At 49.8% G+C, this 24,860-nt stretch overlaps 1 long non-coding RNA gene across 1 annotated transcript in view; it reads left to right on the top strand.

Moving 5' to 3' along the window:
• Positions 1–1,329: 1,329 nt before the first annotated feature.
• Positions 1,330–24,860, top strand: part of LOC135307622 (uncharacterized) — a 233,518-nt gene continuing 209,987 nt past the window's right edge. Inside the window, exon 1 of the long non-coding RNA XR_010368327.1 lies at positions 1,330–1,365. This is a non-coding gene — a long non-coding RNA (uncharacterized LOC135307622). The remainder of the gene's footprint in view (positions 1,366–24,860) is intronic.

Raw genomic sequence — 24,860 nt, 5'->3', positions numbered from 1 at the left:
CTACGCTTTTATACTACTAGTCAGGGTATAAAATTAACAGCTCTTCTCATAAGGTAGATTATTCTAAATCTTTAATTTCTTTTCTTTGGATTGTCAATTATATTTTTTTATATCAATGCATGTGCTTATTGTACTTTAGATATATTTTGACTCCATAGTCGTTTATGGCTGGTAATATTTGTAAAATCAGTTTTTCATGTTTTCTTATGTTGCCTGCTAAAATGTGTCTTTATAACTGTCTCATGTTCTTGTTTTCTAATTCTTGAGCAATTTGCTTTATTCTACTCTCAGGATTTATTTCTTCTCTAGCTCTTCCAGAACAAAAAGTTTTAATATATTGCTTACAAATTTTGCCATTTTATTCTTTTTGCTCTATTTCACATTTTCTTTATTCCAGTGTCTTTTACTACTCATAGTGCACCTTCTGAATTTGTTAAACTTATAGCGTACTACACTAACTTGGGAGTGTGCATATGGCTCATTCTTTTTGGGCTTGGATGACTGATACAGTGACAATAATCCTCTGCAGTTTTAACACTCTAGCTCTCTCAAAGCCCCTTTGGGTTGCAGCCAAAGGGCCAAGATGTGTATCTTCTTGGAGCTTACACCTTGGGATCTAGTCACTGGTGTCATTCGTCTCATTCTCAGTATTTACTTCATAAGATTTATAAGAGCCTTTTAAATTGTTTTTCAGGATTTAGGATAGCATCTGCTTATTTCTAATTATTATAATTTTATTTCTTTGACATTTTAGCTGTAAAGTTGTAATTAGTCTGTACACTTCTCTTTCTTTCAGCTATACTTGGCTTTTTTCCTTTATTTTAATTTGATCCTTATTAAATATCTAACGGCTTTTGTTATATCCTATCTGATTTAATGTTACTTTTAGTGTTTCTTGGAACTTAAATCTGGTTTGTATCTTATATACTTATTTTTTTTCCGATTTTTCACGAATCATATTATTGTTCTAATATATTCTTTACTGTGTTTCATTAGCTTTTACTTCTATTAATTTTGTCTGTTATAACAAAAGCACTAAAATATTTTATTTTTTGAAATAAATTTGCATATCACACCTTAAATATTCAGTTCACTTAAAACAACCTCATGAATAATACAGTTTAAAATAAAATATTTTACTTCTCCTAACAATGGGTTTTACAGCTTACAAGCTTAGGTATTAACATGCATCAGGCTATTTTACTTCAAGGAGTAGTGGTGACTTTTTAGTGAGGTTTGGCTGGTGTTTCTGTTGGTGGATTTACAGGTCTTCTGTCCTGCCTTTCTTTGCAGCTGAACCTGCCGGTGAAGGTGGTGCAGCTTCCCAAGCCACGTCCAGGACTGAGGCTGTGGGAGATGCTGAGGGTGGGTCAAGGCCTTTCCCCTGGGAGAGCTGCCAGCTCAGAGCCCAAAGCTGGGCCAGGGGGGCATTGCTGCAGGTGCCAGCACAGAACCATGCACGTGTGTGCCCTCGCCCTGCGCGATCCCCTCACCGCTCCTGCGGCTCAGCGGTGCCCGTGCAGATCAGCAGAGATGGCAGAAGCTTCTGTGGCTGTTGAGTTACAGGTGTGCCTGCAGGGAGGACTTCTCCAGCTCCTTTGCTGATTCCTACACAGAAGCCTGGCAACCATCGCAGGAGTGAGTAGTGTGTCCGTGCTGACCCCACAGGCTGAGCCTTGCTTTTGTAGGATCCATTCCTGGGAAATGGAATTCTGTTGCTCTAAGGTCCTCCGAGGGGGAAGGACCAAGCTACAGGACACCAGAAACCCCATGATGCATCCGAAAACATGAGTCAAATGCTGAAGGAAATGCAGCAGGCAGGAGAAGGTGGGTGCATTTCCCTCATGCTTCCCCTGGGTCTCAGCATCTGGGGCTTTGGCTGCACATCTGGACACGCCGTGCCTGGCACAGTGGGAAGGGATCCATGGCAGCTTCGCTGCCCCGCTGCTGCTTTCACGCCCTCCAGGGCTGCTTCCCAGCCTGGCCTGGCTGCAGCTTCTGCCCAGCCCCTGCAGGAAGGCATTTGGCATTAGCTGATAGGGCCGCCTAATTGCACCACAGGCCTGAAATCCCCTGCAATTTTCCAGTCGCCGGGTAGAACAGAAAGGGCACCAGTTTGGAGAAGGGAGGGCCCTGGCCTTCCCAAAATGTTTATAGAGATTTCCTGATTCTTAACCATGTCTTTGACAAGCATTCCCTCCTGAAGACGCCACCTCCCCAGTGGGGAACTGCCCCACCTGATCCAGCTGTCCCTCTTCCTTTCTCCAGAAGTGGATGCAGAGGCTGGACATAAGGCGGCGTTTCCCAGAGGAAGCAGTGGTTCCGTGCCAGCCTCTGCTGCAGGAAGAGAGCCGATGCCAGGCACAGGCACAGGAGGTAATTGCTGTGCCTCTGGGCCTGAGCCCGGCTGAGGCTTGAGCTGCTCTCGCTGCTGCCTGGCAGTGCAAGGACAGCCTGGACTAGAGCGGCACAGCCCAGGGGAATTATCCCGAGCAGGCGCAGGGCACTCAGGTGCTGAGCAGTCCTGCTGGGGTCCCTCCATGGGAGACATGTCCTGAAACCTGGCAGTGACTGCATGGGGTGCCCATGGTGGGGAAAGGACAGAGGGGGAGAGCAAGGCTGCAGTGTGTCCTGAGAGGGCCTGGCTGTTTGCCCTTGGGATCTGGGAGCTGTCCCAGCAGAAGGAGGGCAGGAGGGAGTGTAGGAGGGAGGGATGGATAGCTGTGGCACTGCCTGCTGCAGTTTTCCCCAGGGTTTTAGAGAGGATTTCCTCTGTGTCTGAGGGAGAGAACCCGGGGGCCCTGCGCTGCTCCAGCCACCCCTCCCAGGGATGTTGCTGAGGGCAGGGAAAGAGTGTGGCGAGTGACCAGGAGGCAGCCCAGAGCACCCCAGGCCCCTGTGCACCTTTGGCCATGTCTATTCACATCCGGCTCCCACAGCCTTAGCCGACCCCCTTGCAGTGCCCAGTTCCCTGTGGCAGAAGGGGATCCCAGCACACCCTGGAAAGTGTTCTCATCTGTGCTCTGTTCTAGCTGAGGTTGCTGGGAAGGCTTCTCCATCAGCTTGGATGAATAAAGTTTTGAAGCCCTTGGAGCCTCCTGCAGGTATGTTCTCAGTGTGCCACCAAGGAAGAATTGTAGACAGGCGGGCAGGAACCAGGTGACAGAAGCTGTTGTGGCTGTTGTGTTACAGTTGTGTCTGCAGGGAGGACTTCTCCAGCTTCTCCAGCTCCTACCTTGGATGCTATACGCAAGCCCAGCTCCCATCACAGTGGTGAGTAGTGTGTCCCTGCTGACCTCAAAGGCTGAGCCTTGCTTTTGTAGGATCCATTCCTGGGAAATGGAAATATTTTTCTCTAAGGTACTCCAACAGGGAAAGTCCAAGATAGAACAGATAAGATGTCCCTGCAACCATCCAAACAGATGAGGCAAGAGCTGAAGGAACCCCTGCAGACAAGACAAGGTGGGTGCATTTCCCTCATGCTTCCCCTGGGACGCAGCAGCCGGGGGCTTTGGCTGCGCATCTGGACACGCCGTGCCCGGCACAGCGGGAAGGGATCCATGGCAGCCTCGCTGCCCCGCTGCTGCTTTCACGCCCTGCAGGGCTGTTTCCCAGCCTGGCCTGGCTGCAGCTTCTGCCCAGCCTCTGCCGGAAGGCATTTGGCATCAGCTGACAGGCAGCCCAAACTGTAACACACCCTGAGATCCCCCACTATATCCAGCCCTCCAGATTAAGAAAAGGGTGACTGTTTGGAGGTGGAAGTGCTCTCATCATGCCACCATAACCTGGCCATTTTCCTGCTCCATAAATTTCAGAAATATTACCTCTGATGCCACCGCCCAAGTGGGGAACAGCTCCATCTGATGTAGCTGTCTCCCTTCTTTTGTCAAGAGATGGGCATAATGCTTCAGTGGAAGGTGGCATTTCCTGAAGGAAGCACTCCATATTCGGTGCGAGCCCCTGCTGCAGGAAGGAAGGCAAAGCCAGACACGGGCACAGGCACAGCAGGTAATTGCTGTGCCGGGCTCAGCCCTGGCTGGGGCTGTGTGGCAGCAGCTCTTCCCCCAGGGCCTGCCCTTGCCCAGCCCGGCAGCAGCCAAAGCTGGAGGCGCCTTGGCTTCCAGGCCTCTGGAGCTGGTTCAGAGCCCCGGGGAAACGGGACTGGTGCAGCAACATCCCTCGTGCTGCAGCTGCTGTGGAGCTGGCCCTGAGTGCCCAGAGGCCCAAGGCACAGGAGCAGCCCCGAGCGGGAGCCCTGCCGCCAGCCCAGGGCCAGAGCCAGCCCTGGCACACAATGGAAACAGTTCTCATCTTGGTTTGCTTCCAGACTGGGATGCTGGGAAGGATTCTCCATTAGCCTGGCGCTCTGAAGTTGTGAAGCACTCTGAGCATTCTGCAGGTATGTTCTCACTGTCCCAACAAGGCGTAATGTTTGACTGACTGGTCAGGACCAGGTGACAGAAGCTTCTGTGGCTGTTGTGTTACAGATGTGTCTGCAGGGACGACTTCACCAACTCCTACCTTGGATACTGCACAAAAGCCGAGCTCCCATCACAGGGGTGAGTAGTGTGTCCCTGCTGACCCCAAAGGCTGAGCCCTGCTTTTGTGGGGTCCATTGCTGGGAAATGGAACTACTTTCTCTTCAGGTCCTCCGACAGGAGAGACCAAAGACATGGCAGGCAAGAAATTCCAGGACCCATTAGAAATCATGTGGCAAATGCTGAAGGAATGTCTGCAGAGGAAGCAAGGTGGGTGCATTTCCCTCATGCTTCCCCTGGCACACAGGAGCCGGGGGCTTTGGCTGCACATCTGGACACTCCGTGCCTGGCACAGCAGGAAGCGATCCATGGCAGCCTCGCTGCCCCGCTGCTGCTTTCACGCCCTGCAGGGCTGTTTGCCAGCCTGGCCTGGCTGCAGCTTCTGCCCAGCCTCTGCAGGAAGGCATTTGGCATCAGCTGGCAGACAGCCCCAATTGCACCACAGTCCATGCCCACTCTCAGATCCCCTGCAAATTCCTTCTGTCCAGGCAGATCAGATGTTGGGGCTGTTTGGGGAAGGAAGCAGTCTTGGGTTGTCCCAATATCCTGGGTGTTTTCTGATCCTTATCCATTCCTTTCACAAGTGATGCCTCACCTTCCCCATTCCCAGCGAGGAATGTTTCCATCTGATCCAGCTGTCTCTTTTCCATTCTCCAGAAATGAAAGGAGAGCCTGTGCAGAAGGAAGCATTTCGTGGAGGAAGCAGTGGTTCCGTGCCAGCCTCTTCTGCAGGAAGGGAGGCCATGCCAGGCACAGACACAGGAGGTAATTGCTGTGCCTCTGGGCCTGAGCCCTGCTGAGGCTTGAGCTGCCCTCTCTGCTGCTTGGCAGTGCGGGCACAGCCTGGACTAGAGCAGCACAGCCCAGGGGAATTATCCTGAGCAGGCTCAGGGCACTCGGGCACTGAGCAGTCCTGCTGGGGTCCCTCCATGGGAGACACGTCCTGAAACCTGGCAGTGACTGCATGGGGTGCCCATGGTGGGGAAAGGACAGAGGGGGAGAGCAAGGCTCCAGTGTGTCCTGAGAGGGCCTGGCTGTTTGCCCTTGGGATCTGGGAGCTGTCCCAGCAGAAGGAGGGCAGGAGGGAGTGTAGGAGGGAGGGATGGATAGCTGTGGCACTGCCTGCTGCAGTTTTCCCCAGGGCTTTAGGGAGGATTTTCTGTGAGTTTGAGGGAGAGAGCCCCAGGGCCCTGGGTTATTCCAGCCACCCCTCCCAGGGATGTTGCTGAGGGCAGGGAAAGAGTGTGGAGAGTGACCAGGAGCCAGCCCAGAGCTCCCCAGGCCCCTGGGCAGCTTTGGCCATGTCCATTCCCATCTGGGTCCCATAGCCTTACCCGACTCCCTTGCAGTGCCCTTTTGCCTGTAGCATTAGGGGTTCCCAGCATGCCACAGATATGGTTCTGATCTCTGCTCCCTTTTAGACTGGAATCGTGACATGGGTTTTCAGGAAGTCCTGATGAAGGATGGTTTGAAGTTCCTGGAGGATGCTGGAGGCAAGTTTTCATTCTGCCTTTCCTGAGTGAATAATCAGGATCAATGCAACAAAAGCTCATTTATAGACCCTTTCCCTTAACATTATGTAAGGGCTGAAGGATTCTGAGAATCTTTCCCTGCTCCCTTCTGGAGGCCTGAGGAATCCCACAGGATCGCTGTCAGTGGGAGGAAGGAGCATTGATCTTTCAGTCCTCCTCCCGTGTGCTGTGCCAGTGTGTCCTTCCGTGTGCTCTGTGCAGTCAAAGAGAAGAGCAGAGAGGGAAGGGGCCGGGCCCAGGGCTGTGCCCCGGGGCTGAGCCTTGTGGGCAGCCTGAGGATCTCCTGCAGTGCCACAGGAGCTCTTCTGTCCTGCCTTTCTTTGCAGCTGAACCTGCCGGTGAAGGTCCCACATCCAGGACAGAGGCTCTGGGAGATGCTGAGGGTAGGTCAAGGCCTTTCCCCTGGGAGAGCTGCCAGCTCAGAGCCCAAAGCTGGGCCAGGGGGGCATTGCTGCAGGTGCCAGCACAGAACCATGCACGTGTGTGCCCGCACCCTGCACGATCCCCTCACCGCTGCTGCGGCTCAGTGGTGCCCGTGCAGATCAGCAGAGATGGCAGAAGCTTCTGTGGCTGTTGAGTTACAGGTGTGTCTGCAGGGAGGATTTCTCAGGCTCCAGGGCTGGATGCTTGGCCCCAACCCAGCTCCCATGGCAGGGGTGAGTAGTGTGTCGCTTCTGACCTCACAGGCTGAGCCCTGCTTTTGTGGTATCCATTCCTGGGAAATGGAACTACTTTCTCTTAAGGTCCTCCAAAAGGAAAGACCCAAGATACTGCAGCCAAAACATCTCATGAGGCAGATGAATTCCTGAGACAAACACAGAAGCAAGCACCCCGAGGACAAGGTGGGTGCGTTTCCCTCATGCTCCCCCTGGGACTCAGCAGCCGGGGGCTTTGGCTGCACATCTGGACATGCCGTGCCCGGCACAGTGGGAAGGGATCCATGGCAGCCTCGCTGCCCCGCTGCTGCTTTGACGCCCTGCAGGGCTGTTTCCCAGCCTGGCCTTGCTGCAATTCCTCCCCAGCCTCTGCAGGATGGAATTTGGCATTAGCTGATAGGGTGCCCCAACTGTACTGTGGGCCTGAGATCCCCTGCCATTTCCCAGTCTCTGAGAAGATCAGGAGGTGCAGCTGTTTGCACAAGGGAGTGCACTGGCCCAGCCCCAGTTACCTGGGCTTTTTCCTGATCTTTACCTGTGACTTAGAAAAGCATTGCCTCATGAAGGTGCCACCTCCCCAGTGGGGAATATTTCCATTTGATCCAGTTGTCCCTTTTTTCCTTTTTCAAGTGATGGACCAAAAGGCTGTTCAGGAGGAGGAACACCCAGGGAGAAGCAGTGGCTCATTGGCAGCCCTAGCTGCAGGAAGGAAAGTGATGGCAGAGACGGGCACAGGCACAGCAGGTAATTGCTGTGCTGGGCTCAGCCCTGGCCGGGGCTGTGTGGCAGCAGCTCTTCTCCCAGGGCCTGCCCTTTCCTGGCCCGGCAGCAGCCAAAGCTGGAGGCGCCTCGGCTTCCAGGCCTCTGGAGCTGGTTCAGAGCCCCGGGGAAATGGGACTGGTGCAGCAACGTCCCTGGCGCTGCATCTGCTGTGGAGCTGGCCCTGAGTGCCCAGAGGCCCAAGGCACAGGAGCAGCCCCGAGCGGGAGCCCAGCCGCCAGCCCAGGGCCAGAGCCAGCCCTGGCTCCCGACTGGGCAGGGGCTGCGCTGGGTCCTGACAGGGCCTGAGCCTGTCCCCTGGGGCTGGGGGAGCTGTCACTGGGCAGGGAGGGCCAGGGGTGGCAGTGGCTGCTCAGGGATGGCTTTGGCCCGTGTCCCTGGCAGCAGCCACTGCCCAAGCAGCTGCGCTGCCCCCGGGCTCTCCTCCCGGCCTGCTGGGCTTTGTTGGCTGGCGCAGCCTGTGCCAAGGGCCGGCAAGGTGCCTGCAGGCCCCAGCTCTGGGGGAAACAGAGAACGTCCTGCCCGTATCCAGCGTGCTGCCAGCTCAGCAGTGCAGCACAGCACGGGCTCACGCTCCCCATTGCTCCCACAGATGCAGCCAGCATCACAAGACCTGTTCCCAATGCCCAGAAGGGAATTGGTTTCTGCCAGGGAACACACTGCTGGCTAGAGTTAATGACAAGCCAGGCTTTTCTATGGCATGCCGGGCATTGGGCATGCCATATAAAAGCCTGTAAGGATGGCAGTAGGCCAGGGTCCCTCATGTGGCACACCAGCTGGAGGGGGGGTTTTGTAGGTGTTGGGTTTTGCAGGAAGGCATGCAGGGCTTTGCGTCCTTTGTAGAGTGGTGCATGGGGCTGGGGTTCCTCGTGAGGTTCTCAGGGGATTTGAGATCTCTTCTGTGGCATACAGGGGACTGTAGACATCCGTAAGGCTGGCAGGGGCTTGAGTTCCTCGTGATTAACGTGGTGGTTTAGTGCTTGCCGTCAAGGCCTGGAGAGGAGCTGAGTCCTTCCTAAGGTGGGCAGGAGGCTGTGGTCTTTTGTGAGGCACACAAGGCTGCCCTGGGGTCTCTGCATTGGTGTGCACGGATTCTCTGCGAGGCACAGAGGGATATTTTGGGGTCTCTGCTGAGGGGTGCAGGGATCCCTCAGGAGGCATAAAGGAGTCTTGATGGTCTCTACTAAGGTGTGCAGGGATCCCTCATGAGATGTGCAGCGGGGTTTGTCAGTCTCCTCAGCGCAGCAAAGGGCCACTCTGGGTGGAGGCTGTGCAAAGTGGGCAGAAAGCTTCCTGCCAAGCCTTGGGGCCGGCGGGCGGGCGGAGCCCATCCTTGGGGGTCGGGCGGGGCCTCTGGAGCCGCCGCGCCCTTGTCGGGCAGGTCCCGGCCCCGGCGGGGAAGGGCCGCGGCCCCGGGCTCCGGCGGCACTGCCGAGCAGCAGCGGAGGCACAACAAGGGCCCCGCTCCAGCCTGGCCCTGTGCTGCAGCCGAGCACAGGGACAGCCACGGCCGCTCCCTGCGCCACAGGCGGCACCGGGGCTGCAGCTGAGGCCGTGCTAGCTGCCACTGAGGAAGGAGCTCCTTGCAATGCCCACTTCCCTAAAGCACGTGGGCAAGCCAGCACAGCATGGAAACGCTTCTGAACTGTGCTCCCATGGACACTGGGATCGAGAGATGGATTGACTGGAAGTCCTGGTCCGTCACTGTGTGGAGATCACGCTGCATGCTGGAGGCAACTTCTCGATGCCCCTTTGTTGAGAGAACAATCACAGATTAGTAGTTGTGGCCAAGAGCATCCCCAGGGGCATGGGGCAGAGGCAGAGGGAGGTGGGGAGGAGAAAGAGCAGGGCCGAGGTTGCCCTTGAAAGGCAGAGGCGCTGTGGGGCCCACTCCTGGCCAGGGACCCTGCCCAGAGCTGTGCCCTGCTGGCCGGGGCCTTGAGGGGCAGCTGTCCAGCTGGGCCCAGCTGTGCCAGCAGCTCCAGCCGTGCTGGGGAGCCTTGCCAGCTCGGGGCCCTGCTGTGCACGAGGGTCCCTGTGTGCCACTGGCAGCTGGGGCCTCAGCCACCTCCTCTCTCCACAGGAGCGTCTCTGCAGCTTCACAAGACCGGCCAAAGAGTTCCATCAGGGAGACCTGTACCTGCACCTGCGCCTCTCATCAGCCATCCCTAAGCCATGTCCAAAATCCCTGCCACAGCTGCATTATCAGCTTGTTGCTAGGGACATAGTGCCACCACCCTGAACAGGAGCCTCTGTCCCCAAAGTGCTGGCCCTGGTGTCTTTTGCAGTGAGCAAGGGAGTGAGGGAAGCCATGACAAACATTAGCAATGTCCGTTGCTTTTACTGTGCCCAACTTGGACATTTCCAGAAAGACTGTCCTCACCTTCCTGTTGGGCAATTTATTAACTATGTTCCACCTCCTAGGCCTCCTCCTTTCCAACAGCCCTATCGGCCCACATACAACTTTCAGCAGCAATATTATCAGCCGACCCAGGGAAATGCTTAGCAGAGCATGGGGCCACGCCGCGCGACATCAGCAAATTACCGGCCTTGCCTGCAAAACCCACCTCAGCTGCCAGCCATCCAGGAGTCCCCCGCCCCAACAGGCTCCTCGCAGAGGACCGCAGTCATGAGGACGGACTCCAGTTGTTCCGCAGAACCCGGAACTTTCCCCAAAGCCTCTGACCAATGTTAGTAAGTTCTGTCCATCTGCTTTTCCCCGACGAAGATCTAGTTTGAGTTCCAGCTGGGTACCTTGAGCCCCCTTTCCACCCTCAACCAACTACAGTCCTGCTGTTTGGGGACAGTGAACACACTCCAGATCAGGTAAGTATATTACCAGAAGTTGTGACTGTAAATCCAGGCAATGAAATTACTGTGTCAGTTGTTTGTTACAATCCACCATTTACATTGTTGAAATTTGCACCTTTTGCACAAATGTTAATTTTAACCGGCCAGGATTCAGAGGTTGAACCTGATTCAAATTTTGATGCGTTTGCATGTCACTAGATTTGTAAAGACAAACCCCTGATTGATTCTTGTATTTCCAAAAATGGGAAATCCATTGAACTTCATCTCATGGCTGACACAGGAGTGGACGTTACTATCCTCCCCAGGGCAAAGTGGCCCCGCGACTGGGCACTGGTGTCCCCTTGTGGCACAATCTCCAGTGTTGGTGGAGCTGTCAATTCCATGCAAAGTCCTCATCTTGTAAGCGTAGAGGGGCCTGAGGGGCAAGTCTCCACCATCTGACCATTTGTCGTGTCATCCAATATCTCCCTATTTGGCAGGGATGTTTTATCCCAGTGAGGTGCCTGCCTTTATATCCCTGACCCCAAGTGGGATTTTTGGCACGGGCCACTGCAGAGCGAATTTCCCCACCATTGAATTGGAAAACCGATGTTCCGATGTGGGTGGATCAGTGGCCCCTCCCATCAGACAAATTAAATGTGCTCATCGAATCAGTCAAGGAGCAAGAAAAACTCGGGCAATTAGTTCCATCAACTAGCCCGTGAAATACCTCAGATTTTGTCATCCGAAAGCTTGGCAAAAGCAGTTGGCGTCTGCTCCAAGACCTTCAAAAAATTAATGAGGTTATTGAGGATATGGTCCCCTTCAGCCTGGCCTCCCCTCCCCTTCTATGCTTCCCCACGATTGGCAGCTTGCTGTCCTTGCTATCAAGGACTGCTTCTTTAACATCCCACTTTACCCAGGAGATGCCCTCAGATTTGCATTTTCAGTACCATCTCTGAACAGAAGTGAGACTTTTAAAAGGTATCAATGGGTATCAATCCTCAAGGATTGAAAAACTGCCCCGTGTTATGCCAAATGTAGGTTGCTCAGGTTTTATCACCTGTCAGGAATCAGTTTCCTGAAGCTATCATAGTCCATTACATGGATGACATACTTATTTGTGCTGCCACCAAAAGTTACCTTAGTGCCGCTCTCGAAAAGACTGTTTCTACTATTGAGAAAGCAGGTTTTGTAATTGCTCAGGACAAAATACAAATGTCAGCACTGTGGACATACCTTGGGTATCTCATCACTGGGAGAACTGTAACACCACAGATTTTTTCTATAAATGAACAGCCACAGGCTCTAGAGCACATTCAACGCATTTGTGGGATCATCACTTGGGTCTGGCCTTTGCTCGGCTTGACAAGGCAAGAGCTGGCTCCACTGTTCTCCTTGCTGAAGAAAGACACCGACCCCACAGCCCCACAGACCCTGACACCAGAGGCAGAGGAAACATTGCAGAAAGTAGCAGAGGCAATGAGGACACGACAGGCTGAACAGGTCAGAAAAAACCTTACGATTTAATTTGTCATCCTGGGAAAGTGCCCACACTTTCATGGGCTCCTATTTCAGTGGGACACAACACAGAAAGACCCACTCATCATACTCGAGTGGTTGTTTCTCCCACATCAGCCTGCGAAAACAGTGTATACACCATCAGAGTTGCTAGCAAAATTAATTGCCAAAAGTCACCATCGCCTCTGAAGCCCCGTAGGCTGTGATCCCTCATGCATTTACCTGCCTTTGAAGTTAGGTCAATTGGACGCCTTATTAAAAACAAATGAAAACATCCAAATTGCTTTAGATAGCTATCTCGGGAAAGTCTCAATTCACTACCCAAAGCACAAATTATTCAAAGATTCGTTCCATGTAGTTCCAAAAACTTTCCAAAGTCATCTTCCTATTAAAGGCGCTGTCACAGTGTTCACTGATGGGGCTGGCAGGTCCCACAGATTGGTATTTACCTGGAAAGACATGAACACTCAAAAGTGGGAATCTGATGTTCAGACCATCGAAGGTTCCCCCCAGATTGCAGAGCTTTTTGCAGTTGTGAGTGCCTTCAGGATATTCCAGCAACCATTTAACTTAGTGACTGATTCATCTTATGTTGCCGGGATAGCTGATGGAGCAGAGCATGCTCTGCTCAAAGACATGCAAAACAAACAGCTGTTTTCCTTGCTTTCAGAATTCATCTGGCTCATCTCTCATCGAGAGCAACCCTATCATATTCTACATGTAAGATCCCACACTGACATGCCTGGCTTCCTTACTGAGGGGAACCAGAGGGCAGATGCATTGGCAATGACAGTCACCACCACAATTACTTCACCAACTTTACCTGACATTTTTAAACAAGCACAATTGAGCCTCCTGTTCTACCACCAAAACATGCCAGCCCTGGCACGTCAGTTGAAATTGTCACAAGAACAAGCCCGTGCCATTGTAGCCACATGTCCAAATTGCCAATCCCATGCCCTTCCAACAGTATTAACAGGTATCAGTCCTAGGGGACTGAATGCATTTGACCTGTGGCAGTCAGACATTACTCATTACCCATGTTTTGGGAAATTAAAATATATTCACGTATGTATACATACATTTTCTGGTGCAATCTTTGCATCTCTGCATGTAGGAGAGAAAGCCAAAGATGTCACCAAGCACTTTTACATGGCCTTTGCTACCCTAGGAGTTCCAAAAAAGATTAAGACAGATAATGAACCAAGTTACACCTCCAAAGCATTTCAAAATTTTCTCTCAGCTTGGGGAAATCCCCATCCCACCGGCATTCCTCGCAACCCTCAGGGACAATCAATAATAGAAGGCACACACAAAGAAATTAACAACCTGTTAGGTTTACAAAAAGATTCTGCCCTTTTAATGACACCTCAAGAAAGACTCTGCAAAGCACTATATGTGCTCACTTTTCTTAACTGCCATTCAAAAGAGCCAAATCCTCCAATCCTTTGGCATTTGCATAACAACACATTTGCCCATCTCAAAGAACGCCCACCTGTGCTCATCAGAGACCCTGAGTCCCACCAAATTAAAGGTCCTTTTCCACTAATAACCTGGGGCCAAGGGTACGTGTGCGTTTCAACAGAAACAGGGCCGAACTGGATTCCAGGCCACTTTGTCAAACCCTACCAGGATGCAGATCAGCCTGCTGACCCACCCAGGAAAAGCCAAGCTGCATCTGATCAGCCAGACACCGCAGCAGATGCAGTCGCTTGGAAGCATCGGAAGAAGAAGACCAGAATTCCCAACATTGTAGCACGAACTCTCATCACAAAAAAATATTTTCCCCTCTCATACCTTGCTGCAGAACCCCTCCTTTCCTCCCAACTATCCCTATCCCTTTTCCCACATACCTTGCCCCCAACCCATCCCACAAGTCCCCACGCCTCTCTTTCCTGCTTGTGTCCTACGATTATTAGAAAAGGGGGAGGGTGAGGAGAGTGACTGAAAGAGTGTACAGAAATTTAATGTTATATGTTTCTCTTGCTATTTGCTACAGCAAAATCACCCTGGAAGGCCACCCGGGAAAGAATGAAATTCAAACAAGTGCTTTTCACTGCAATCACCATTCTGCTCCATCCGTGGATAGCAGAAGGGTGGATGGTGCAACAACCGACAGAAGATGTATGGCTGACTCTGGCAAAAACTCTGAAACAAGATAAGATCTGCTTGTCAATGGGCAGCGTGGACAATCCTCTATCTACGTGCCTGGTGGGAAAGCCTCTGTTACAAAAAGATTATCCATATGCAGGGAAGAAACCAAATCCGGTTGATACCTGGGACACCTGGACAAAGATTTTACTACATGCCACATAAGAGCCTCAGGATTTAGTTTTCTTGGGCTCTGCTCCAGCTACATACTGTGTTAGGTTTTTCTATCTACAAAACACACCCATCTGGCATGACTCTCCAATCACAGGCACAGTAATTCAGAAAGATGTAACACCCAATAGCAGAAAGTATAATTCAGCCACATGGTGCAACTATACCTCTAGCACACCATCTGAGTCCAGTGACGTTCCCAGAGTGTCACCGAGAGGCGTGTTTCTTATCTGCGGCGACAGAGTGTGGGCAGAGATCCCATCAAAGATCAAAGGAGGTCCCTGCAGCCTCAAACAGCTGACTGTCCTCACCCCAAACACATCACAAATTATAAATTGGCAGAATCAAGAACGATTGGCACTCAAAAAGAAAACTTGCAGTCAATTCGACCCAAATTGTGATGACAAAATTTACGTTTGGAGCGAATCCAAAAGAGTCTCTGTGTCCATTTTTCTACCTTGGTACGCAGCTGCAAAGGCTCTCGGTGAAATTTCCCACCTGGGGTGTTGGCTCAGCCATCAGGCCAAAGCTGCCTCCGCAGCCCTGTCAGATCTGCTCACGGAAGAAGAAACCACCAGGCACGCCACTCTACAAAATAGAGCTGACATTGATTTTCTCCTTCTGGCGCACGGTCACAGCTGTCAGGACTTTGCTGGTCTGTGCTGTTTTAATTTAACATCTAAAAGCACCTCCATACATGCCAGCATTCAGCAAATTCAAAACCAAGTGCAAGACCTCATGATGGAGACCAGAGACATCAATGTAGTAGATAAAGCAATCACACAGTGGGGAATCCCCAGGTGGCTTGTACCAATTCTCAAAAATTTGGTGTGGATTTTAGTTGTCATTTTTATGATAATGGTTGCCCTGAGTTGTTTCAAAAGAGCATTGGAAAAGTGACTTGGAAAAATTTATTTAATAAAGAAAGAAGGGGGAGATGTGGGGGTCATGGGTGAGAAAGCTATCTCAGGAATGCCCTGGGAAAGCACCATTGTCTAAGTCAGGGAAAATTCATTCCTTTCCCATGGTTCAAATGCTGTACTCCCTTTCCCACCTCACTCATCCTGTACCCTTTGTATCTTTCATTAGTTACTCCTATGAAAACTTTTCCCCTCCCATCCCCCTCCATGTAGCTCTGTGCACAAAATCTGTAACTTTCCCCAGAGATCTCACACTCGCCCTGGTGTCCCTCTGCTGGTTGTTACCCAAACCTGCTGTCTCTCCGTTCCACCGTGTGTCCGTCAGCCTACCCTCCGTGTTTTCCTATCCTTTTTGGACACTGCAATAAATCAGTTGAAATTATCCAGGACTCGAGCTGCCCTCCTTCTATCTGGTAAAGAGAAACATCTAGCTGGGTTCCACCGGGTCAAAATCTTGCCCCTGGCAACCTTTTTCTTATCAATTTCTATGACATCACACACACAGTCCTTAAACACACACAGCCATCACCTATATACACTAGTACCGTTTATTGGTTGGTCTCTGGGTGGATCTCAAAGTGGCAAATGCCTTGGTCATTGTCAAGGCATATGTCTTGAGCACTAATCACATTACTGTCACAGATGAATCCCTGTTGTTCTTGAGCAATGCAAGGTTCCAAGTTTATGGTTTGCCATCTCCCCTGGATTTTCCAAGCCCATACCCTGTATTCTGAGGGGTATAATGCTGGCTGCTCGTGACTGAGCCCTAAGGCAGCAATGGCGTGAATAGCGTGAACTGTGCCATTACGCAGAATGAGCACGAAGGCTGTAGCTGTGTTAGTGGGGGGATTATATGTAAAATTACCATGGTCCACCAAGACTGTGAATCTTTCTCAATGTCTGTAGCACTGCCCCAGAAAACCTTTTGCACTTCAGTTGGAAAGTGCCCTTCACTTCCTTCTCTTATGATTAAAGCAGCTGTTGACTGTACCCATAATTGTGTTTGCATATAGCTGAGGGCTAAAGATATGTTATCCTGTGCCCCCTTTAATGTGTCTGCTAGCAAGCTATGGTCTTGATCTTCCATATCTCTCCATTTCGGCAGCACCCTCGAGACTTGCCACTGACTATTTCCCAATGCCAAAAGAGATGACTGTAAAGGCTGTTTTAATTTTATTGGATGGCTAGCTGCTACAGCTAATTTATTCATTAATATTTCTGAGTCAATCCTATTCAAAACCCCTAGCCCAGTCCCTAACATCTTGGTTAAATCCCTTTGCATTCTGTCTCTGAAGTGCGCTTGTTTTTGTAGCCATCTTGTCCATCCCTTGAAGGATGACCTTATGAAGGAGGAACAAGCTGGCTGAACTGTCGAGATAGTAGTTTGCATTAACAGTTTGACATGTCATAATTCTGGATTAAATAACAGTTGTTGTTGACCCATATTCCTTATTATGTATGGGCCAATTTCATAAACTCTAGGTTCAAGCTTAAATGGCGTATTTTGGGTTTGTGCTTGAGTGCTGGGGTGGGTTGTAACAGGCTTAGCTATAGCATTTATTTTAAATTTGAAAGACAGCCCAATAATGTTGCAGGCCCAGAAGCAAACCATGTCAACAGTTTGTCTTAATGTGAAGTTGTGCCAACAGTCCAATTCATTTGGATGATTGCAAATCTTCCAGTGCTTATTTACACTGATTTGGGTTGCTTTACTATAGGTAGTCCCATTAATCATTCTACACCCTATCTTAATTACCTCCCCCATGGTCCCTTGAAGTCACCACAACCTCTGTTTCTGCCACTGCAGTGTTTTTTATATTTGCTTTTTGCACATGACCACAGTTGTTAGGTTTAAACCTTTTAAATGGGAAGGTTTACCATGGATCCGGTCTATTGAGTAAGGGCTTGGGACCAAGGCCATTCAGCATTGTTCTGGCTAGGAGTACTTTCTAATTTTTGGATGACAGCGATGATTGTAAACAACACTTCAGCACAAATCCCCACCCACCATGATGCATTCATTTTGTGCGGCTAAGTTTCAGTTTCAGTTTACCATCACCCGGTGTTATTCTCCAAGGGGCTTCTGGAGCTTTCTTAACACGGCTGTGGTGGATCCAAGCACTTTGTTCCTTAGTCTTGATTGCAGTGAAGGTAGTAAGGAGCACTTGGTATGGTCCCTCCCATTGTGGTTGCAGGGCCTTCTCTGTAAGAGACCTAACATATACATAGTCTCCAGCCTGCACATCATGTACTGATGCATCGAGCCCTGTACCCCGAGTACCGGGGGTACCTCCAGGCCGTCATGCTCCACTGGCTCCCCTTGGTTTCCACTGAGGAAGGAGGCTGGATTGACAATATTAGTCACCACAATGTCCACAGCATCTTGCTCCACCATAATAGCTTGGTATTTCTGAAATCGTTGTGGGAAAAGCCAATGTCCGCCTTTCACCTCCAGCACTGCAGACACCGTGTGAGACACTGGCACAGTCATTTTGTGGCCCAGGGTGAATTGACTTACCTCTTGGATATTCAGTACAACTCCTGCAGCAGCTCTGAGGCATCCAGGCCAGCCTTTAGCTGCTGCATCCAATTGCTTAGAGAAGTAAGCAACTGGTCTCCGGTACGGGCCGAGGTCCTGTGCTAATATTCCCAAGGCCATTCCTTGCTTCTCATTGGAGAACAAGACGAAAGGCTTACTCACGTCTGGCAATCCCAGAGCTGGAGCTGACATGAGGGCTTTTTTCAGCTGGTGGAAGGCCTGCATAGCTTCCTCTGTCCATTGGATTTCCCTGCTTTCAGTTGCAATAAGTTCATATAAGGGCTTAACAAACAGTCCATAGTAACAGATCCATAACCTGCACCACCTCGTCATTGCCAGGAAAGTTCCTAGTTCTTTTGCAGTCTGAGGTTTTGGGGTCTGGCATATTGCCTCCTTCTGGCTTTGGCCCAGGGTACATTGTCCAGTACTGACTTTGTATCCCAGATAAATTAATGTCTGTTTTACTGCTTGAGCCTTTTTCTTTGATACCCGGCACCCTTGGAGTCCCAGAAAGTTCAAGAGGCTTACTGTCCAGGCCACGCATGCTTCACTTGTCCGTGTGGCTATGAGGATGTCATCTTTGTAGCAGCTTCGCTTCCTCTGGAGGGGCTTCCCAGGCCTCTAATTCCTTTGCAAGTTGTTCTCCAAACAAAGTGGGTGAGTTTTTAAATGCCTGTGGGGGTACTGTCCATGTAAGTTGAATTCTTTGCCCACTTTTAGGACTTTCCCATTCAAATGCAAAAATTTTCTGGCTGGCTAGGTGGATAGGAAGGCAAAAGAAGGCATCTTTTAAACCTGAAACGGTAAACCAAGTTAGTTCAGGTGTTAAGCAATTTAATATCGTGTAGGGATTGGCCACCACAGGATACAGATCCTCAGTTATCTTGTTCATGGCTTGCAGATCGTGTACTAACCTGTATGACTCATCAGGTTTGCTGGCTGGTAGGATAGGGGCATTAAAATCAGATTGACATTCTTTTAATAATCCTAGATGCAAAAACTTCTCAATTACTGGGCTAATTCCTTCCTTATCTTCCTTCCTCAGAGGATACTGTTTAACTCTGCCAGGTTGCATTCCCTCTTCTAGTCTGATCTGAACAGGCGGAGCATTTTTTGCTCTCCCTGATACATCAGAGGCCCATACCCCAGGGAACACCTGATTCATTACGTCTTCATCGATTTCAGTTTCCCTTGTGACTTGACTAGTGGTTAATATCAAACTCAATATTTCTACATACTCTTGATCATTTCCCTCCAGAGTAATTTCCCCATTTTTGAATGCAATAGTTGGCTGTCATTGTCCCAGCAAATCTCTGTGCAGAAGTTGCTCAGGGGAGTTGGGCATATATAGAAATTTGTGGATCCCCCACTGCTTTCCCAGTTTGTATTTTAGTGGCCTAAAGAAAAATGCCTTTTCAGTTTGGCCAGTCCCTCCCGTAACTGTAGCATAATCATCGCCTACGGGCATCAAGGCTGTATTTAGAACTGAGTACCTTGCCCCAGGAAGGTACTCGCTTCTAAAGGTTGACTAGGAATTTCCCTTCATTTTCCATTTCTCCCAGCTTTAGTTTTACAACCAGAGAGCCTGCTGGGGTAGTCTCCTCCAGTCCCCCCTAATCCTCTTGCACATGGGCAACCACCCCTCCTCTCCTTTGATTCCCTTCACCATTCTCTTTCTGCTCTGGACAGTCCTTCTTCCAATGGCTCTGTTTCTTACAGTTTGCACATTGATTTCTGCCGGATCGAGGAGGGCCTTGCCTGGGTGCTCCCTGCCCGCTTTCACGTCTTTCTTTCCGTTCCTCCTGCACTATTGCTATTAAGTTTTTCATCCCTTGTTTATCCCCTTCTTCTCTGTTGCTAAAGACTCTCCAAGCCTCCACCAATAAAGTTTCTAAATTCCGTATATCTTCTTCTCAGACTTTTTAGAGTTTGCACCAAATATCCCCCTTGGACTGTCCCAAAAATAGATTAATTACTTGTTGTATCCCTCTCGGGTTTCCTGCAGTCAGGATGACCCCCCCCGAGAGTTCTTTTTTCCCAGCCCGACGGTGGAAGAAAGAGTCAGAATTCTTCAGCTCTGGTTCACAAGGTTGTTTATTGTCTCTTATCTAAACCATTCTTTTTCAGACCTGCAGAGGTCTGATCTGCAGGTCTGTCATGGGCACGCTGCCCGCCCCTGGGCTGGTGTCTACATTTTATACGAGGAATTACATGTACTTTATTTGTCATTATTTTCCAATACCTATCACCTCTGTTAGACTGTCTACTTCTAGTCTAAACCAATCCAAATGTGCCACCATCACCAAGAAGATGGAAGCTAGGAAGAAGAAGGAAGAAAAATAGGACAACGCCCAAATCCCTCCATCTTGCCTCCTAGACCCCCTCTAGTAAAATCCCTGAAATTCCACTTTTCACCCTAGGATTAATTCATTATCACTCCACTTAAACTTCTGTGACTTGTGATTCTTCACACAAGGTTGGTAATTTGCTCCATGGGTTAAGATCAAAATCCCAAGTGTCTCTGGCTTCCTGCCAGGATTCCCCAGCCCTCTGCCAGGGGCACGTGTCATCCAGGGCACCCAGAGGGGTGTCCTGGGTTCCAGCATATCCCCAGATCAGATGCAGGGTCCAGTGGTGCATAGCGTCGCATTGTGTTTCTCAGGTGGTCTAGGAACTCTCTGGGGGATTCTGAGGGTGCCTGTTTAATAGCATATAAAGCTGACCAATTTATAGTTTCAAGTGTTGCTCTTTCCACTCCCAATAGAAGCCAATCCTGATAATTTTTTAGCCTCTGTCTTTGTACTGGTTGGTTCAGGTTCCAGCCTGGGTCCTGAAGTGGAAAATGTTCCTTTAGATCCCCTGGTTGTTGTCTAAAGTGGTCTGCTACCTGGTTCCCGGCTGTCTCTAAAACCATCTAGCTTTCTGTTTCAGTGAATGTGTCTAATAACAATTGAATATCACCCCAGTCTGGATTGTGCTGCTTCATAATGTATCCTAGATATTTAGCAATGTTTATTGGGTCATTTTGGTAATTTCCTGCAATCCTTTTCCTAGCTTCCAAATCAAGGGTGGAGAAGGGCACCTTAACTAATATCTTTTCTCTGCCTGGTTTTACTGTCACCTGCAAAGGGGCCTGCAGTATTTGTCCTCTGGTTCGGGATGCTATTGGGCTGCCTAGAGGGGTTGGAGCTGGTGTCTTCTCCAAAGGAGGAGGAGTAGGAGTAGGAGGAATAGTGGAAGAGGTTGACTAGCTGGTGTAGGTGGTGTAGAAGGTGTAGGTGGTGTAGATGGAGCCCCGCCCAAGTCTCCACCACTTCCTCCCTGCCCTCCCAAGTGAGGGCTAAATAGGTCAGCTAGGTCTTGTTCTTGTTCCTCTAGTGCTGTGCGATAAACTTTATCTGTCCTGCTGCATCTCTGTCTTATGCTACAGGCCGAGCAGCCCCATTTGAGTTCTCCCATTTTGCTTCTGTTTTCTCTTTCAAGAGCCAAAACGAGGGGGTCAGAGGGGGCTCTGATGCCACAGTCCCTTTGCCAATCAGGGTTATTTTGGAGGGAGGAAAAACATATCACAATAAGAAACCTCCTTCCATTTCCTTCCCTCTATGGAAACAACATTAGCTGTAACAGGGTATTCTATTCCAATGTACCTGTAGGAGGCCACCTTGCCCCATCCTCCAGGTGATATAATTGCCACCAATGGGAGCAATATATAATTAGGCTTTTTTAAAATTTTGCCTGCCCCCTTTGCCTGCTATTTCTCTCCAGTGTGCTAAGACACACCCTAATGGGCTGGCTTTAGGTACTTCCTTACTCTGCCTCGTTCCCATGATGTCTTTTTAGAGCAAGCTTTAGTTTACTCATTTCCAAATGTCCAGATGTGAGTCTCAAATCAAAACTCCTTTTTTCCCCTTCTTCTGAGTTATTTTTAAAAAGTAATAATTAATCAAATAATCAATGTACAGAAATATTTATAACCCATTTAACAATCAATAATACTTCAAATAATTAAATGTTATTAACATTAAATAGAAATTAATTTAATAATTAATATATAACAATCCACCATTAACTTTTACTTGTTTGTTGTTTTCTTAGTCTCACACAAAGTTACAAACTCCTAAGGGTACAATCCAAACCACTGGGGAGAAAAGAAAAGAAAAAAAATTCCTTAATCCTTCCTTTTGATACAGCTGTGCCACTCCTTTATCCTTTCCCAGTCCTCTTCAAAGATGTCTTCCCATGTCTCAGGGTCTAGGTGACTTTTTCCATAGATTAAATTCACTATTTCACACCTTGCATGTACCTCTTGGTTATAGTATCTTGGCAGTTCAGGGGTACATGCACGGCATGCAGGTCTCTGTCTATATGAAACACAATACCACCTCCTCTGACACTTTCTGCACTGAAGGAGAACCCAAGCTGTGTGCCAGTCTGGCTCCCAGTGAAAAGCTGTCAGTCTGCACACAAAACAGGGAATCACCCCTTCAAGCCCCCAGGTCAAGGCGTTTCTAAGCACTCTTTCAGCTGCGGGGTGTTCCCAGTCAAAGGCTCGATAGCAACGTGTTGAACGGCAGTATATTCCTCCCAAGAACACTCTGTCTCTCCCTCCGTCCTCCCATTCTATGACTACCCAGCACCTGACGGATGAAGAGACTGACTGGGTTCAAGCTGAAACCACCTGCGTAGAGCATGTCTCGGAGGCCGGGCTCTCCCAGCCCAGGCTTGAAGTTAGGCAGCCACCGTGGGCAAATCACCTCTGGCTTGCGTTATGAATAAAAAGTTATCTATTTTTTTTCAGATTGCAGAGTTAAAACAAGTTGGACCAGTTGCTGTTAAGTTAGCTTCATTGTTAAGAGTTCTTCTTCAATTACCTGTTAATGGTTGGTGATTAACCATTGTCCCCCTGAGGCTTGCCAGGGAGGGACGCCGGGACCCTACGAGTACCAGGAGAATGGGAGTGGCATCAGAGCGAGTATGCAGATGGCAAATGCATTGCACCAAATTTTGCAGTTTTCCATGAAAACCCCTAAAAACAATGAGCCAACATAGAACTATGGGTACGTAGGTGATGTCTAAGGATGGGAGCATAGTCCAGTGCCTGCTTGGATCCTTTTTGCTTCTCACCCTAACCGGAAAGAATGTTGACTAGAGAGAGGAACCAAGGTGATGGACCAAAAAGGTGGAATCTCCTAATCTCTCATGAGGATGGAATCCCCAGCTCTGCCTGCAGACCAGCAGACAAAGCTGCATCACCCTCCTCCTCTGTGCCACTTCTGGGAGCAACGGCGGCGTGGGCATGATCCGTCGATTGCTCTCAACCTGAGCTGATCCTTTTAAATAACGGCGTGAAAGAGGAGAAAGATCTCCTGCCCATTTATTTCAGCTTGTAGAAAAAAAAAAAAAAAAAAAACCACAAAAAGCAGCAAAACCCTTAATGCAAAGGCTCTCCTAGTAACAGCTGTCAAGACTGAAGGGCAGTGTTATCGCACTGCAAACACTTAACTCTTAGCCCAGGCGGGCTTGCTGGCTGCCTTCAGGTGGTTCCTGCCCCTTACCAACCAGTGGCGCTTGCTTGCAAATGCCGACTTGTACCGTGCTCCTGCTAGCTGTGCTATCAGCTAGCGGTGTTCAAAGCAACCCTACAAACCGCGGCTGATGCCCCGAGTGCCTGCCAGCCGTGCTGTTGGCCCGCTGCCCCGAGAGCAATTTGGCAAGCCCCGGCTCATGGCCCTGCACCGCGCTGGCCCCGCTCGTTGGAGCCGCCCTGCACCACACATGTGCTGCCGGCCAGGGGCTGCCTGCGCTGGGCATGCGCTGCTTGCTCTCCCAGGCGCTGCCGGCTGGCCGCCGCTGCCCTGGCTTTGCGCCGCCTCTGCCCGCTGCGCCGACCTGCGCCACGCTCATGGCGACCCGGCGCCCTTGAAATGTTCTTTGAAAAACCACAGTTACCAGAGAAACTAAACCAAGACCTCACTCCCCGCAGCGTGTTTCACCGTTCACTCACACACACAAGCACGCCCGTCCAGACGTGATAACCATACACAATCACAGTTCAAACCAACGCTCCGCCAGCTGCTCTGTCAGCTGGGGACCCCCCACCACCGGCCTCTCCCCGGCAGACGATTGCTTGCAAACTGCTTGTGCAAAACTGCACACAAAGGCGTCTCTTGTGTGACTTATCAGTAGCCAACCCTAAAAAAAGGAAAGGAATACATACCACTTCTGTCCATCAACTTGGAGACAGAGGAGCTCCTTAGTTTAGGTTTCCTGAATTCCGTGGTCTTCTCCTGGTCTTATGAGTAAAAAAGTTACCTGTAGCTACGATATTTTATTAAAAATCCTTTTCTAGGATTTTTCCCCTCCTGAGGAGCTGAGGGCCCCAGGAAAGAAATGCAAACAATAACTATCTGCTGCTGTGGAATGCAACAGGTGCATCTTCCATTGCTCCATGTGGATTGTTTTCACTTGATGACCAATCACAGCCAACTGTGTTGAGCCTGTGAGCAGTCACAAGATTTTTGTTATGCATTCCATTCTGTTCTTCTTCTTTGTAGCCTTCTGGTCATTTTTTCCTCTCGGTTCTTTTAGTATAGTTTTAATGTACTATTTTAATAGAATATATAATAAATCAGCCTTCTGAAATGGAGTCAAGCCTCGTGTCTCCACACCTGGGGTGTTCTCCCCAACAAATTATCCATTTTTTTTAAGGCTGCAAAGTTAAACAGGTTGGGCCAGTTGCTGAGAGTTGAAATGTTGACTATTTGTTGTTGATAGCTTCATGTAGCAATCACCTCTTGTTAATAGTTTTTCTTCAATTACCTGTTAATGGTTAGAAATCAAGCGCAATTGTCCCCCTGCTGCTTCCCCAGAGCCTGCAGGTAGCAGGGTGGGGGGGTGACATCAGAGCTAGTATGCAGATGAGAATGCATTTCACCAAAGTTTGCAATTTTCCAGGAAAAAAACTCCTAAAAACAACAAGCCAACATGGAATTATGAAACCTAAGTAATGTCTAAAGGTGAGGAACTTAATCCTTAGTATCTGCTAAAATCCTTTTCACTTTTCACCCTAACCTGAAAGGATGTCAGCTAGAAAGAGGATCTGGAATGTTAGACCAAAAAAGCGGAATTCCCACTACTCCCTTGAGGACGGAAGCCCCAGCTCTGCCTGCATACCAGCGGGCACAGCTGCATCATCCTCTTCCTCCGTGCCACTCCTGGGAGCAGCGGGGGTGCGGGTGACCTGTCGTTTCCCACAACCCGAG

This window comes from Passer domesticus, chromosome 9 (genome assembly GCF_036417665.1).
Source record: "Passer domesticus isolate bPasDom1 chromosome 9, bPasDom1.hap1, whole genome shotgun sequence".
Taxonomy (NCBI): Eukaryota; Metazoa; Chordata; class Aves; order Passeriformes; family Passeridae; genus Passer; species Passer domesticus.
Note: the sequence above shows the minus strand (reverse complement) of the source record. Positions and strands in the feature narration are given on the sequence as shown.